The sequence below is a fragment of the Myotis lucifugus genome, unplaced genomic scaffold, assembly GCF_000147115.1.
Source record: "Myotis lucifugus unplaced genomic scaffold, Myoluc2.0 scaffold_786, whole genome shotgun sequence".
Taxonomy (NCBI): domain Eukaryota; kingdom Metazoa; phylum Chordata; class Mammalia; order Chiroptera; family Vespertilionidae; genus Myotis; species Myotis lucifugus.
Genome location: NW_005871834.1, coordinates 102265 through 114719, shown reverse-complemented (window position 1 = coordinate 114719; position 12455 = coordinate 102265). Strand labels below are relative to the sequence as shown.

General features: G+C 44.2%; 1 protein-coding gene and 1 pseudogene across 2 annotated transcripts in view; both read right to left on the bottom strand.

The window, feature by feature from the left end:
* Positions 1–4743, bottom strand: part of PACSIN2 (protein kinase C and casein kinase substrate in neurons 2) — a 65290-nt gene extending 60547 nt beyond the window's left edge. For both annotated transcript variants that reach the window (XM_006106226.3, XM_006106228.3), the window contains exon 1: positions 4637–4743. The gene's annotated coding sequence lies outside the window, so the exon portion shown is untranslated. The remainder of the gene's footprint in view (positions 1–4636) is intronic.
* LOC106695035 lies at positions 15–4743 on the bottom strand (annotated as a pseudogene).
* Positions 4744–12455: the final 7712 nt, after the last annotated feature.

Below are 12455 nucleotides of genomic sequence, written 5' to 3'. Positions count from 1 at the left end.
GGTTGCGGGCTCAATCCCCAGTAGGGAGCATACAGGAGGCAGCTGATTGATGTTTCTATCTCTCTATCCTATCCCTCTCCTTTCCTCTCTCTAAAATCAATAAAAGATATTTTTAAAAAAACACAATCCTTGAGATCATCAGATGTGATTTTGGCTCCTTGAGTTCTGTGACTAGTGTTTTTCCAACATTTCTTATACTGAACACAGAAGGTGTTTTCATGTCATGTCACACCAATCTTCCTTGGAAAATGAATGGACTACTTCCTTTTTGGCTCCCCTTTTGCTGCCTTCTGTAAGGCACTTGTTCTCCTTGGGGGGGCGGGGGGGAATAATCTTTTATTTTGGAAACAAATCAAAAGGGGGTTAGGAAATGAAGCACCTTAAGCAATGCTCTCTTGAGACTTCTTTTCAAGACCCCAGAGTCTTCACAGACATAACTTGGGCTCAAAAACATTTTCTTTCTCAGAGCCAAGAATGGCCAGCAAATAGTAGGGATTAGAGGATGGGGAGGGTGGGGAGATTGGTGCTGAGAGTAAGACACTGCCCTGCTGGTGTGGCTCAAGCGGTTGATCATCGACCCAGGAACCAAGAGAATAAGGCACTGGTTCTTGCAGACCGCCATGGTGCTGCTCAGAGAGCCAACAGGCTCAAATATGCCATATTCTTCCTGACCTCCTTGCCTCTGCATATACTGTTTCTTCCATCTCTCGTGTGACTGAAAACCCTTGTCTCCAAAACACACCGCCAAACTGTGATGTTTTCCTAGCCTCCCCCATTCTTCACGGCAGAATGAGGTCCCTATAACTCTAGATGACTCATCACCCCGCATCTACCCCACTGGACTGTGAGCTTCTCCGAGGCAAGAACTCGACAATCATGGATCTCAGGGCCGAGCACAGTGCCTGACACAGACTGACAAAACAGAACTCCTTTTTTTTCTTTTTCTTTTTTTAGAAAGTATCCATCTGTATAAATAAATGTATATTGTATTTAAGAGGCAGTAAGACTTCCCATTCTCATTTCTTCTTTCTCTCATAATGTGCAGCAGCAGGTAGAAAGATCTCTCCAAGGTTGCCCCAAAGCCCAGAGGAGCGAATGTTCTGGTAGACCTGGGGCTCTGCTGATGGGGGCCGGGCCACATGGGAGCAATGCTGGCACCAGGCCCGGTCACCTCTGTACCACTCATTCACGGTCTGGTTGGTGATGGCCAGGTACAGAGCAAAGCACAGGAAACCACCCAGGAGGAAGCTCGGTACAACAACAAAACCCAGAATGAAGACAATCCTTGGGAAGGTCAGGAAAGGTACTGACAAAGATGGTGTCGGTAACTTGGAAGTATCCAACATCATCAACATTAAGTCTCCAGGTACAAGTCTGACGCCACCACCAACTAGACTAGAAACACAGTGCACACAACGACCATGGTGGCAGCTGAGGCATTCACGTCAAGAGGCAGATGAGGAAGGACCTGGCATTCCAGGCCCCGATGCACAGTGATGGGAAGAACGGTGCACACACTGGGCCGCACACTGCAGGGCCTGGACTGCGCTGGTCTCCTCAGATCACAAGCAGAGCACCGCGTGTTCTCTGGGAACATCACTTCATGGAATTCATAACCGTGAAGAAACAATCATTTGTTTGCTTTTGTTAGGGTACCAGGGTCGGTTACACAACTTAGGGTGAAAAAAACCAGGTTTACAATCAGCAGCAGATAGGGTAGAAGAAGGTAATACAAAGAGAAGTCCAGCTCTTGACAGCAGCCAAGTATTTTCTGTGTATTCAGTATAAACCATTCCTTGCAAGATGAGGTGCAGGATAATGAAGGTGTGGTTTCGGGTATGAAAGAGGAAATGAAGAAATCTTAGCATGGCTCTCCGAAGGCATTCTGAAATTATATAGGGAAATATCTGTGTCTTCCCTGATCGGGCCTTTCAGGTAATGGGTTTTCGAGCAGATGTAGAGCATAACACCACCCATCAGCACCAAAGCCCAGTAGAACAAGAGAACCAGATCCATCCTGGGGATTTTCTCTTGTTTAGATAATTTTCAGCAACAGCCCTGGCATTCCCCCTCCCAACAGTTATGGAGAATTCAAACAATGTCTCCTGTGCAGTGGCATGCGCCTGGCACACAGGTGACACCCAAAGCTGCAGCAGTCCTCACTGCTCCAGGAGGCTGAGTCTGGCTCCAGGAGCGACCAGCTGCGCCATGCTGGTGCCTCCACGGCATACCCTTGAACTCTTTATTTTTAAGAAAAATCTCTCACCAAAGCCCTTCGTGCTTGAGGTAGCTCATTATACACCTATGCCAAATGGTACTCACTTAGCTTAGAAATTAAATGAAAAGAATGAATGCACCCATGCAGAAAGGAACAATGGATCCAGCCAGCCGGCATCCAGGCGGACTGCCCCTCCAGGCTGTGACCTAATGGAAACGAGCCCGGAGCTCGCTCAGGTGCCTGCGTGTCCCTGCGTGTCCATCGGTGAGAGCAGTCAGGTGGTGGGATGATGACAGCTCATAGAAACCTCACACGATGATTTTTCATCAAGATGACAGCTTCTACCATCCCAAATCAAACTCTTCAACGTCAGCAGTTTACTGGATGCACCAAAGAATAAATGAAATGCCTTACAGTTCAACATTAAATACACAAAGATTTCTCCTCCCAAAGTGATCCTGCTGCTTGCCTGCATGGCCTCATGGTCTCATACATAACATTCTCAGAGGTAAATTAACAAAGTCAATAGGTATTTCGTCATTAGTTCACTGTGCCCTGTGCTATTTTTTTCTTTATGTGTCTTTTCTTTATGGAAAAGAACCATAACGAGAGCAATTCATTGTTCCTAAATTGCCCTGTGCTTCATTTCTTTTGCTAAACTAGCAGTAGCAATATGTGTCAGAAACTTGAGAATCAAAGACAATTCCAAACTGGGAAGTGCAACATTTAGCCTGTCAACTACATCAACAACATCATGTCAAGTAAGCATTTTTCAGCAAAATCATTCTCCCCTGATCTCCCTCAAGGACTCTGCTGCAGAAAAAATCCCAATGGGAAGCAAGACTGAATATGAAATTTAGTCTTCACGTTAACAAAAAGAAATTTTAAATCCTGAACTATTGTGATGGCCACTGGCAAACATTTCAAATTCAGAATACGTCCTGTTAGATTCTTTAAGTCATCCAGAAATAGAACAATACGCTTTGTGAGACCACATCAAGATTCATGTCTTATAATTCACAAATGACAGAGTCTAATGAGAAAAAAAATTTAGGCCAGATTCCCAGGGCTGAAGGAAACGTTAAATAGACAGCTACTCTGTCATTTGGTATCGAGGCAGAACTGTGAGATGCAAATGCATTTAGACCAGCCTGGGGACACATGACTGTAGTGCCTTCAAAAGCAATCTCTACAGAAAGAGACCATGCAACTCACTCACTCATTCACTCAGACCTCTTTACCCCGCTCTAGGGCCTAGGATCTACCTGGGATACTGGGAGGCGTTTCTTCAACCTAGAGGAGGTTCTAAGGGCACCCTACAGGCCTGGAGAGAAGGCCTGAGCAGAGTGGACGTGAGGAAGACCCCGATGACACCACCAGCACAAACTCTGGTCCAATAGCAACCCGTCCTGCAGCCAAGTCAGCACTGCATCCCCCCTCAGATCTTTAAATTTCACAGGCATACCAGAGTATACACTATGGGCAGAAGCGAGGGGCAAGGAGGAATATCAAATACTACTTACTGACTGGGACAATTATATATTATGACATATTTACATATACATATTTATGCATATATGTTAAGAAGGCCAATTATATATTAAGTAAAGGAAGTCAGTTAAAATATTCTATACTTAACATGTACTGAAAATATAGGGTGTCCCCCCCAAAAAAAGGTATACACACTTTAACAGCTGTTAATTCATTTAAGTTTCACTCCTTTTCAGGTTTAACTGATTTGAAATAATGGGTGAAGCCAGACTAAAGCTTTGAACAAATAAAATTTATCCTAAAGTGCCCTAACCGGTTTGGCTCAGTGGATAGAGCATCGGCCTGCGGACTGAATGGTCCCGGGTTCGATTCCGGCCAAGGGCATGTACCTTGGTTGCAGGCACATCCCCGGTAGGGGGTGTGCAGGAGGCAGCTGATCGATGTTTCTCTCTCATCAATGTTTCTAACTCTCTATCCCTCTCCCTTCCTCTCTGTAAAAAATCAATAAAAAATATATTTAAAAAAAAAATTTATCCTAAAGTGCCACTAGACTTTTTTTTTCAATGGGGACACATAAAAGATAAAGTTTAAGGTACAAACCCAGCAACAATCAACAAACTGAGGGCACACAAATACCGAACGAAATGATTCTTGATGTTTGCGATTCTATTGTTTCATGTTATCAGCAATGGCTGGACCAAAACGGTCATAAGTTTGAAAACAGGCATTGACAAAAAAAAAAAAATTCATTTCTGTAGATTCTTTTAAGTTTTGAAAAAGAACTGTATGCTAATAACCACTGACTTTATAATCATTTAAAGTGTGTATATTTTTTGGGACACCCTGTATATAAGAATGATTGGGGAACAAAGGTGACTAGATTAGGGGAGCAGTGAACTTTCTCCATCCCTGAAGCAGGCTCCTCACCTTCCTTAGCCGGATGGGTCCTCTGGTTCACCAAATGCAAGCGGCTTCTCCGAGGATAATGACAGCACAGACGACCAGAACACCAGGAGGGAAGACACAGCTCCAACCTATTACATAAAAACAGTGCTCATGTTTCCTCCTTCAGTCTCAGGTTTTATACATTCGAATAGGTATAAAGTTATTGACCACAACTTCAAGTATAATTAAAATATTTAAGAAAATGCCTGTTTTCCTACAGTACATTTGTTTCAGAAATTCTTCAAGGCATGTATACTCTATACACTTCAGAAAATACGAGTAAGTGCTTTTCCATGAACCTCCCCCCAAGGCATTTTAAGGTGACTAGACAGAAGGAGCCACACTGAGGTCTAAGAACAGTCACCCACTGTTCTCAGTACGCCTCTATTTGCATCTAATTCCCATACTTGACTTTCAGAAAGATTCAAATTTGATTTTTAGGAGAGACTATTTTTAACTGATTCTGGAAAGTGGTGGGTAGATCCGTTTTTTATCAATTTAAATCATTTCCTCCTTTATTTGTATCATAATGTACTGTTTTATAGTCTGGAAACCTGGGTCGGTGTAGACTTAGGGTTAGCAAGACTTAGAGTGGCCAGAATTCCCTAACCGGGGCTGAAATGCTCCCAGAGTTCAGGCTTTTCCTTTCACATCCTGAGAAATCTCTTTCAAAGAAAAATCGAATTCCTTTGTGTTTCTTTTATTAAGTTTGGATTTCTCATCTAGCAGTTAATCATATAGCGAGGTTCATTTATAACAATAACAGTTAAGACCTACTTTACTAGGGGAGAAGTAAGAAAAACTCTATTTCATAATCGCTCTCAGAGGAAGAAATTTCAATGCTCTTTGTGGCTTGAGGTAATTCAAGTACACCTATGCCACTTAAAATCTATAATAATAAAAGCATAATATACTAATTAGACCAGACGACCTTCTGGATGAAGCGGGGCTGCGAGGGAAGCCCGTGTCCCGGGTGCCAGAGGGAAACCAGTGCCGGCAGCCTGGGAAGGAAGGCCTACTCTTGCACAAATTTCGTGCATCGGGCTTCTAGTTATTAAATAAAAGCTGAGTATTTGAAAATGAAACAAATAAAAATGGACTCATCAGAAGAAAAGAGCCATTTTTAACCTAGTCCTATTAATCTTGAGATAATGTGGATAAAGAAGATAAAGGAAAGGCCAATGACTCAGGCGTCAGGAGACCTGGGTTCTAGACTATCTCAGCTACCAAGCTGTGTGACCTTGGACAAGTCAACAAGGCATTTTGACTCTTGGTCTTAATTCTTTTGTTTAAAAATAAATAAAGGACTGAATATATCAACTCCACGAGCCATCACAACTTTAAATACCATGTCCCCACCTTTTTAATTATGCCACCAAATAAATAATAGAAGTATGTGGCTGGGAAAACAAAACACTACCGATGTATAAAAAGAAAGGGGGGAGGCTAATATTTACTACTGGCTTAAATCTCGGACCTGCAAGACATGCTTTGGTTCGAAGTTCTACTACTTCTTTATTATTTTCGTAAATGCAGCAGTTAAAGTTCATCTAGAATTCAGTAAGATATCGAATTAAGTAAGAAAGGATTGAAGGAAATGTTCAGAATTACAAGAGCAAGGGCAAAACTGATGGACATGATTAAGGTCTGAGAGAAATAGTATACATTTGGGGGAGTTCTAGAAAACAGAAAGTATGCGGCTCTAACAGTATTAGACATATACAAACCACGCCAGGGAATGACCTCACAAGAAAATATGCTTCTCTGTGGGGCACAGACTGTACCGCATGGCACTTTCTGGAGAACAGAAAGAGGAGACTGCCTCTCCAATGTTCACAGCAATAGGTAATCCAATAAACACATTCACTCAGCAACGGGTCACTCACGTTATCAGGATTAGAGAGACCCCCGCCCCCCCCACTGCAATGACAGTACTGCATAAATACAGGGGAGGGGAAGGGAGCCATCATTTTTCAATTCTAGAATAAGACTTCCAAGATAAGAAACAAATATGTATGTAAAGCTGCTCAGTTACTGAAGCAATAGAACTTTTACATGTTGCTATCTAATAAAAATAAAAGCCAAGTGTCTATTGACAGCTGTCGGATGGGACGAGGGCACAGGGTCCGCTGAGAAAGTGCTGGCTGAGGAGGAAGGCGGAGGGGACTGCAGCAGCGCACGCTAATTCTGGCTGGGAGTCCAGTCGGGAGTAGACTGGCATAAAACAGCAATTACAGACAACGGGAAAAGCTAATTTATCCGTTTTCTCTCACAAGTTCCACTTACATGCTGTAGATTAGATGAGGCTGTTAAGAGAGAAAATGGCAGCATGTAATGACCATAATGCTGAAAGTAGGGGGGTAACAGTTACCTCAAGTAACTCATTTAGCTACCCAGTAAGAAAAAAACACAGCTAGTAACATGGAAGCTAGCCTAAAAAACATGCCAAAGTTTCGAATTTATCCCCCCTATATTGAAATGAAGCATGCACATATGTTCTAAAACCAGAGTAAAAATTATAAAGCACAATCCTTCATCTGTTTAGGCCAAAATCTATACACCGAGAAAATCAAACACTGACGTTTTCTCAAAGCATTCTGCAGAAAACATTCCACACTGCGTAGTTAATATTTAACGTCCTAAACATTTCTTTAGAAGCTGTAAAACTAGGTGAGCTAAAAAGGTAAGATTTCTGTGAAAACAATCACTCAGGAAAAAAAATAATGAAAGAAAATTTACTTTCAAAAAGGTCTACCTTAAAGGAAATGTCCACCTTAAATAGCACACTCACGTTTCTCTGTCAAATGCTGGCTTCCATTGCCTAACTTTGCAGCTCAGCTTCGGTACCTGCCTCCTTGCAACCCTGCTGGTATGTCTGACCTCGGCTCCCGGCGGAATCCCAGCCCATTTCATCATTTCCTGTTGGCTGCCGACTCCTTGCAGCTGAGATAAGGCCAGTCCCTGCACTGCTGCATTCGTCCTACAGCACCAGCTTCTCAGACTGCAGCCCAGGGCCTTCTGGGACCATCACAAAAGAGCTTTCTTTTCAGAAAGTGACCAAATAGAAATATTGGTCTTCCATGGACAATCAGAGAGACACGAGGTCTGAGAACAAAAGTCCTATTACCCCCCCAAAATCAAGTTGGAGTGTGTACATTAACTTATACCATATGTGATAGTCTCAGAATTCTTCCACTGAGGAGAAAAAGACTTGCTCTGTATCTAAGGAGCCAGGCGGCACAGGAGTTAACGTGACAGGGACTTACTTGCATGAGATAATCTTACATTGTCCCTACTTCTCTCTGACTCCACACACCAAAGCAAAGCAGCTTGTTAGTGGGAAATGCAGGCTTACTGCTGCAGACAAGCAGGGGACCGACCCCGTCTCCCCGGAGCACGCACAACTGACTCCCAAGAACCAAGAACCAGGGCCCTCAAATACACAAACGTGATCACCTAGAAGTAAACGCCAAACACAAAAACTCCTTACCTCCTAGAGTTTTACAAAGAATTGAAAGTAGAGGGGGAAAAATAAAATAATAATAATATAATTTTAGGTGAGGAAGAAGAGATCCTATATCTCCTCATTTTCAAATGGATGTGCCCAGAAGACTACTGTATACTTACTTCTCTCTACCAAAGTAAAGAGGAGGCACAATCTATGCTGCTTGAAGCCAGGATCGGACAAAGTGGGAGAGCATAGGGTAGGAAGAGGTCAGAGGGGGCACTTTTAGAGCAGTGTCCTATCTCTTCAGCTATTATAGGTGTGCTGTGTTTGTAAAAATGTATTGGTATTTATAATATGTGCACTTTTATGGATATATATTATGCAACAATATAAAAAATATAAACACTATTCAAAAAAGCAAATATTGAAACTCATCTGCAAAAACAGACAAAAAACAAGTATTCCAAGGGCTCAATTTCTCCAAAGTGCGCTCCTAGAAGATACATGTTCACCCCCACCCCGTGGCACCCTGGGATGGTGGCGGCCAGAACAGGATCAGACCATTCCCTCCTTGCAACATGGGCCTAAGGAGAAGTCTGTGACCAAGAGAAAATATGTAATTGGCAAAAGAATATATTGCAAGAGGAAAGGGGAAATTATGCTAAGTGGATATACTTGCTACCCAAATTTATTCAAAAATTTAAAAAACAGCCATCTAGTCTGACCTTATAACACTAAACAGAACAGTTAAAAATCTTTCTATAATCTGTGTTTAGAAAATTTTTAATGGAAAAACACCAAAAAGCATATCAATACAAGGCTTGATTACCTGACATATGAGAATATAATGATTCACCTTCCCTCTCCCCAAAAAAACAACGAAGAATTTGACCCAAGGCAGATTCCACTGTAGCTAAATCAATGACTCCCTTACAGAGGGCGCACCTAGGAGTAGGCGGCCAGCCATACTCCAGCAGCATCCTCTGGTCTGCAGAGGCCAGCACATCTTCCCAGGGTCTGCTGTGGGACAGGCAGGATCAGGAGCTGGGGGTCTAATGGCCCTAACAGTCATTTTGTCCAGTGACTGAGCTTCAGATCAAACAATGTTTCTAGAGACTACTTCAGTGTACCTGAGCACAGCACATGGGCAGTCTAAAACGAATGATCCAGTGGTTATATTTCACAGTACTTTAACTAAATTTAAGCAGCACCAAAAAAAATGGTATTTTCTTCCACTAAGGAAAACAAGCGTGTGAGTTCTGGCAAAGCAAACTGGTTGTCCACCTTTCCTCTTATCAGCCAGCAAGGCAGAAGACTCTTCTTTGCCCCGAGTCTCACTTAGGGTTCTTGGTTATGGGGAGGGGACAATCATAGCAACCATGCAAGGTAGATGTATTCATTCTGTTTGTCTAACACCCTCATTCTCATTTTTTTAATCCAACAAACACAGGCTGTTTAATAAACATATATACAATGCTGCCTTTATTTAGGGTTAATCATGACCCATGAGCGTAAGTACTGCCACCTCCTCCATTTTCCAGGCGAGATAACGGAAGTACGGAGAGGTTATGTTACCTGCCCAGTTCCCCAGAGCTAGTATGGCGAGGAGCCAGGATTTGAACCCAAGCAGTCAGCCTCCAGAGTCCGGCTGCTAACCACCACAGCACACTGTTTCTCCATCTTGGCTTCCCTGAAGGATCACAACCAGGTCTTAGTAACATTTTTATTTGAACTAAATTAAGAATGCAGATAGCAGTGGGGCTATGAAGTGAAGAGACCAGCTTTCCAGAGTGGCCGGTACCTGCAGCCACACCTCACAGTGGCAGAGGCTCGGGCAGCTCTCCCTCCTCGGGTGGTGCTGGGACAGAAAGACTGCTCTAGGGAAACCCATCTGCTAACCTCTAGGGTGCAGGGACTAAACTGGTATTTCCAGTTCCGATCTGGTTTCTGTCACCAGACTTGGAACCGCTGGGCATTCATTCAACAAACATTAGTGCCAAGCACAGTGTTAGGGCCTCAGGGTCCCTACCCTGGGCTGCTCACAGTGCATGGCAGGCACAGGAGTAAATAAGTAAAACTGGCATGAGCTGATCAATGCTAGAGCCAGGTGCTGAGGGAACGCTGTGAAGGAGCAGTGACCCCGTGTGGGAAGCAGGGTCAGGGAAGGCTTCACGAAGGAGGGGACACAGTTGGTTCTCTGAGAGCTTATCACTGACATACTCAAAGCATGTGGATTAAGGCCAAAAACATCTCAGAAAGAGTCCAGCAAGTTAGTTGAAGACTACCAGCGCCATCCACTACCTCGGCCACGGCACACAGCGGGGTGGGGGGGGGGGGGGGTCCAAATGAAGTCTTTCCCTGGCATAGCTCACAAACATCAGGACAGCATCTGGCCAGGCAGCCTCTTGCTTTCTGATACCTGTTACACGACTGTCACACGCTAAAAATGGCTGCCTTTACTGAGCTCTTTTTTTTTTTTTTTAATATGTTTTTACTAGAGGCCCGATGCACAAAATTCGTGCAAGGGGCTCGGCCCCCGCCTCTGTCTCGGCTGCCTCTGCCTCAGCCCCCCCACCGGCTTCGTCTGGAAGGACAACCAGTCTAATTAGCATATTATGCTTTTATTATTATAGATTGATTTCAGAGAGAGGAAGGGAGAGGGAGAAAGAGATAGAAACATTAATGATGAAAGAGATCATCGATCGGCTGCCTCCTGCACACCCCCTACCAGGGATCAAGCCCATAACCCAAGCATATGCCCTGACCTGAAATCAAACTGTGACCTCCTGGTTCATGGGTCGATGCTCAACCACTTAGCCACACTGGCCGAGCTACTGAACTCTTTTAAAAAACTCCATAAAATAAGTACTATCGGCCCTGTTTTACAGAAGGGAAACCACCACAGAGAAGTTAAGAACCTGCCCACAGTCACCCAGCATAGCAGAATGGGATTCTAACTTGGGTCCACCTGGTGCTTTCAAAGCTCATCCTTTTTCTACCACACTCTTATGCTCCCATGGAACTACACCTGTGAGAAAAATTAGTCTATCTGGCAACAGGCCAAGTCATATGGGGAAAAATAAAATTTCTATGATGTGATTTTCCCCCATTCCTCTACTGGTCTGTCCTTGCTTTACTGACATGTAATTCACATGCCATACAACTCAGCCATTTAATGTGTACCACGCAATGGTTTTTAGTATATTCACAGATATGTGCAACCATCACCCCAGTCGATTTTAGGACATTTTCACTACCTAGAAAGAAACCCGCACTCTAGCTATCACTGCTCTCTCCTCCCATCCCTTCCCCCTGACCTGAGTAACCACTGCCTCTAACAGGGTGATTCTTACAGAGGGTATGGGCACACCGTAATTGACCAGGATGTAAATAAAACAGTGCAAATTGCAGCTGTGGGCTTCAGTCCTCCCTGCAGGGCTAACAGCTGAGCTGGGCCAAGGCAAGGGAAAAGCAGGCAACTCAGGGGCAGGTGCTGGGGTGAGGTGGGGGTACCTAGCAGCACCCCCATGCTAGATGGACTCAATGGTCCAAATGTCCCTGATCTTCACAAGCCCTGAAAAGAGGGCCAGGTGGTTTACCATCGGAGGGAAGGCAGAAGTCATGTGACTCCCAAGGAGAGCTCCTCTGGTCACAAAGCCTCCCACCATTTGGAATGTTCCACCTGACCTGCCCATCGCCAGAAAGACAAAGACCAAGACGGTATGAGGTGATCAGAATGGAGTTGTTCTGAGAAGCCAAACTATTCAAGGACCAGCAGGACTCGTGGCGCTGAGGAAAAGGTGACTCCTTCGTATCGCTGTTTATGTGCTCTCTCAGCCCTCAGATGCTGGGGGAAGAGAGAACTACAAACAGACCATGCATACACTCCTGCAGAGCCCCGATTTCTCTGCCACACTTCTCTATACAGGACATCAAAAACCGCCTGCGCACGGCTTCCCACACGTGTTAACTACTCAGCACTGATCGAAGCCACTGGGTAAATCACAGAGACACCATGATGAGCAACAGTACACACTGCATACCTCTGTTTATTTGAAATTCTAAACCAGGCAACACTCATCCATAGTGACAGAGCCGTGTTTGCCTGGTGCCAGGAACTGGGTGAGGTGGGGGACTGACCACACAGGGACACAAGGAACTTCTCAAGTGATGGAAATGGTCTGTACCTTGATTGGGACAGGTCTACTCAGGCCTGTCCGTTTGTCAATGCCCCTAAATGGGTGCATTCAGTTGTATGTAAATTATTATCTCAATAAAGAGAAAAGGGAGAGTAAAGGGAGGGAGGAGACAGGGAGAGGAGGGGAAGAAGACAGGAGAAAAGAAAGGAAGAAA